The following is a 5,437-nucleotide window of genomic DNA, read 5'->3' on the forward strand; positions in this document are numbered from 1 at the left end:
TTTCAAGTATACAAGCAGTATTGTTGCAATTTCCTTCTTTTCAAAGGATGAATAATAATTTGTTGTGTGTGTGTGTAATATATGTATAAAATTGAACATTATTCAGCTTAAAAAAGAAGGAAATCCTGCCATTTTCAATGATATAGATGAATCTGGAAGACATTACACTAAGTGAAATAAACCAGACCCAGAAAGACAAATAATGCATACTTAACTATTCTTTGTTAAAAAATATTTTATTTATTTATTTGACACAGAGAGAGACAGCAAGAGAGGGAATACAGCAAGGGGAATGTGAGAGGGAGAAGCAGGCTTCCTGCAGAGCAGGGAGCCCAATGTGGGGCTCTATCTCAGGACTCTGGAATCACAACCTGAGCTGAAGGCAGATGCTTAACAACTGAGCCACCCAGGTGTCCCTTTTTTTTTTTTTTTAATTTTATTTATTTATCTGAGAAAGTGAGTGAGTGAGAATGGTGGGGGTAGTTGGGGGAGGGGCAGAAGGAGAGGAAGATGCTGGGCTTGATCCCTTGATTACGGAATTAGTACTTGAGCGGAAGGCACACCCTTAACACCCTTAACCAACACCCAGGAGCCACTCTGCCTACTTATTCTTAAGGATGCTTTCCCAGTGAAATCTTCCCTGACTTCCCATGGCTTGCTCCTGTAGATACTGGTACATGGTTGGTATTATAATTTTTTTTTTTTAATGTGTCTCTTTCCCACTTGAATGTGCTGTCCCTATTGAGGGCAGTAATTTTTGCCAGTTTCTGTATTTCCAGGGTTTATTAGATTGCTTGGCTTATGAAAGGCAATCAAATATCTGTTGAATAAATGAATGAACAAATGAATAGATGTACCAGAGTATTGGGTCTTACACTGTGAAAAGTTATGGCCATCACTTGGTACATAAATTCCTGAGAGACATAAATGAAAACTACCTGGATCCTGCAGTGCAGACGAGGGCATTACTCTAGAGCTGACACAGCAAGAATGTCAAGGCGCAGAACCTAAACAGTAGGGACAGGCAACTTGGCTTCTTGAGGAGCAAAAGCTGTTTCTGGATTTTAATGTGCTTGGGTTATTAACAAATCAGGGAGACATCCATTCTAGGCTTCTCTGACCCGCCGAGCTAAAGTTCTAGTGTGCCACCGTGAAAATCAAGGGAAGTATTGGGGAGCTGCATCTAGCCGCCTGCATACCCTTTGCCCTGACTATTTGCTGCGTTGGGACTAGACTGAAATAAAAAAAACTTAAGCCACTGGAAATCTTCAGTGTTGCCTTCACCTCGAAACGAAAGCAACTTTCAAATAGTCAAGCCTAGTGCAGTCACTGCCCATGTGCAGCCTTGATTATTGTTAGATTTTTATGATTTTTGCCAAACTCACCGGTGTGAAACTGTATTTTATTGTTTGAGTGAGATTTTTAAGACTTTTGTATTTTATTTCATTTTTAAAGATTTTATTTATTTATTTATTTGACAGGCAGAGATCACAAGGAGGCAGAGAGGGAGGCAGAGAGAGAAAGAGAGAGGGAAGCAGGCTCCCTGCTGAGCAGAGAACCTGATGCAGGACTCAATCCCAGGACCCTGAGATCATGACCTGAGCTGAAGGCAGCGGCTTAACCCACTGAGCCACCCAGGTGCCCCGAGACTTTTGTATTTTAAAGAAGTTCTCATCTCTCAATTTCTGATCCTCTGGGAGTATTTTCTAGCTTTGCTGATTAGAGTCAACAGAATTTTATCCATTTTATGGGTTTTTCCAAAGAACCATCTTTGGGGTGCGCCTGGTTGGCTTAGTCAGTTCGGTGTCTGACTCTTGGCTTCGGCTCAGGTCATGATTTCGGGGTGGTGAGATGGAGCCTGCATAGGGCTCCCCCGCTCAGAGGCGCTCAAGATTCTCGTCCTCTGCCCCTCCCCCTGCTCATGCATGCACTTGCGTGCTCTCTCTCAAATAAGTAAATAAATCTTAAAAAACAAACAAACCATCTTTGGGGTTATTTATCAATTCCATTTTCCTATTCATTATTGTCTTTCTTTATTAATTCCTTCTTTGTGTTTACCCTTGAGTTGCTTTATTGCTTTCTTATAAGTGCTCAGCTCATTTATTTCTTAACTTTTATTTATTTTTAAAAAGATTTTATTTATTTCTTTGACAGAGAGCACAAACAGGGGGAGTAGCAGGCAGAGGGAGAAGGAGAAGCAGGCTCTGCATAGAGCAGGGGGAGCCTCATGTGGGGCTCCATTCCAGGACCCGGGGACCATGACCCGGTCCCAAGACAGTCGCTCAACCAACTGAGCCACCCAGGCACCCTCAGCTCATTTATTTTAATATTTTCTTGCTTAATATTTAAAATGTTTATTACTATTTTTCATCTGAGTATCTCATTGGTGATAGTATATCCTTTTACATGTGTTGTTCTCATTTTGGTTATCTCTAAATTGATCCTGATCATAGCTGATCTTTAAAAATTTTTCTTTTATGGGGGTGCCTGGGTGACTCAGTGGGTTAAAGCCTCCGCCTTTGGCTCAGGTCATGATCTCAGGGTCCTGGGGTTGAGCCCCGCATCGGGCTCTCTGCTCAGTGGAGAGCCTGCTTCCTCCTCTCTCTCTCTCTCTGCCTGCCTGTCTGCCTACTTGTGATCTCTGTCAAATAAATAAATAAAATCTTTAAATAACAATAAATTTTTCTTTTATGTAGTAGGTTTTTAGGGGGTGGTGTTGGTTTATGGGCTATGTAATTTGATATCATACCTATTAACATGATCTTATTATTATTATTTTTTTTTAAGATTTTACTTATTTATTTGACAGAAAGAGACAATGAAAGAGGGACCACAAGCAGGGGGAATGGGAGAGGGAAAGCTGGCCTCCCGAGGTTCAGGGATCCTGATGTGGGGTTGATCCCAGGACCCTGCATCATGACCCGAGGCTCAGGCAGATGCTTAACGACCGAGCCACCCAGGTGCCCCATGAATTTCCTTAAAAAAAAAAAAAAGAAAGAAAAAAAAGATTTTATTTATTTATCTTTGTCTGTGAGAGAGAGAGAAACATAGAGTGTGAGCACCAGCAGTGGGGGCAGAGGGACAAGCAGACTCCCCACTGAGCAGGGAGCCCAAGGTGGGACTCATGACCTGAGCTGAAGGCAGCCGGTTAACTGACTAAACCACCCAGGCACCCTTATTGTGGATTTCTTGAAACATCGTCCTTGTTTATTTTTTGCCTACTTGATTTGTCAGGATAGAGATTGTGTCAAAGTCCCCTGCTACTAAGGAGTCGCTGAAAATGTATTCTTGTATTTCTGAGGACATATTCCCTGTATGAGTTTCAGTGCAATCCTAGTCAGCATATAATGAGTTGACTGCTGTGCTGGTACTCAAGGCCATCTGACTTACTAATATGAGATGATCCTATTTGCCCCGTGTGAGGTTTTTGGCCTTAAGTTCCCCTTTTAATTTGATATTAGTATTTTCATTGCTGCTCACTTGCTTCCTTGCTTTATTTAGTTATATTTAATTCATTTATTTGACAGAGAGAGACACAGTGAGAGAGGGAACACAAGCAGGGGAAGTGGGAGAGGGAGAAGCAGGCTTCCCACCACTGAGCAGGGAGCCTGATGCAGGGTTCGATCTCAGGACCCTGGAATCATAACCTGAATTGAAGGCAGATGCTTAAGGACTGAGCCACCCAGGCGCTCCTATCGCGGCTGCTTTTATACCTGCCTTTGTCTTTCCTACATTTTTTCTTCCCTCTTTTATCCCTTTATGTCACTTTATATTAGATGGGGCTTTTAAACACAATCTGCAAGCCATTTGACTATAAGACATTTGGTTTTACTTTTCATCTTGTTTCATGTTTTATTCTCCCCTGCCCCACCCCCCCATTTTTTTTGCGTTTTCTTTGTTTTGAAGTATGGATCTCATTTGCTTTGCCTTGATCTTCTTTTGGAGATATTCGAACACATATTTAAATTCTGTTAGTGGTACTTAGTTTTCCAAAAGCATTCTTTTTTTTTTTTTAAAGATTTTATTTATTTATTTGACAGACAGAGATCACAAATAGGCAGAGATGCAGGCAGAGAGAGGAAGGGAAGCAGGCTCCCTGTCGAGCAGAGAGCTCAATGCAGGGCTTGATCCCAGGATTGATCCAGGGACCCTGGGATCATGACCTGAGCCGAAGGCAGAGGCTTAAAGCACTGAGCCACCCAGGCGCCCCTCTCCTTAAATCTTTTAAACTATTTTCTCCACTGACCTCTGGCCTTGAGGTTGAGGTACATTGTGTTTTAATCCAGAGCAGGGAAAATAGGTCATGCCTTGGTATAATGCTTCATAGGCCTGACTTTGGTACCTCACAGACAGGGGCTCAAGGCTTCTATTTACCTCTTACCTGCCTACAGCTTCCGAGCCCCAAGATCATAGGAAAGTTGGGTCTTGGTTTTCCCACCATTGTAAAGAAGAGAACTGATGTTGATCTTTAACCTCCTATATTGTAAGGATTCAGCAGGCTATTTATCTAAAGTACTTGGCCTAGCACCTGTTACGTAACTCAGTTACCATTTATCGGATTTCCCCTTCTGTTTTATTTTGGACTTTTTTTTCTGGCGATATCATTTGTCTAAATTTCAACCTCTTTCTTTTTCCTCCATGGTCATCATCTCACCTCTCATTGTTTTCATCTTTGGTCTCTACCTCTGTATTTTATAAGAGGCTACAAGTTTCCCTTCATTTTTTTCTCTTATCAAACCTACCTTTTCTGTCAACTTAGATTTAATTCTGCTAATATGTTTCTAAGACTTTTTAAAGTTGTGAACTATGATGTACATACAGAGGAGTGTCTACATCCTGAATGTACGGCTGGAGAAATTATAAGAGGATGAACTGTGTGTACGAGCTCAGGTCAGAAATAGAAACCACAACATTCCCGGGCAGCCAACAGACCTCATTCCAAGCACAAAGCCTTTTTTTCCCTCAAAGGTCACGCACTTCTCACTTTGGTGGTAACTGCTACCTTACTTTTTCTTTTTTTTTAATAGTTTGTCTGTCTATATGTGTATCCCTAAATATTGTAGTTTAACTTTTGAACTTTATATACATGAAATAAATCAATATGAAGGTTTTGTCTGGCTTTTTCCACAAGGCAGGATACTTGTGACGTTCATGTGTGCCGTGGTGAGTAGTTTTACGTTGCTCATTTTCATTTCTGAAGAGTATTCTATCGTTTGTGTATACTACCATATTATCCCATCTACAGCTGGACAGTTGGGTTGTTTGTTTTTGCTACTACCAGCGATGCTGCTACAAACATTCTTTAAAAACTTTTTAAAAATAAAACTGTATATATTTAAGCTATGAAACATGGTGATTTGAGATATCATAGTGAAATGATTACTTCAGTCAAGCTAATCAACATATCTTTTTAAAAAAGGACCTATTTATTTAGGAG

The sequence above is a fragment of the Neovison vison genome, chromosome 13 (assembly GCF_020171115.1).
Source record: "Neovison vison isolate M4711 chromosome 13, ASM_NN_V1, whole genome shotgun sequence".
In the NCBI taxonomy this organism is placed as follows: Eukaryota; Metazoa; Chordata; class Mammalia; order Carnivora; family Mustelidae; genus Neogale; species Neogale vison.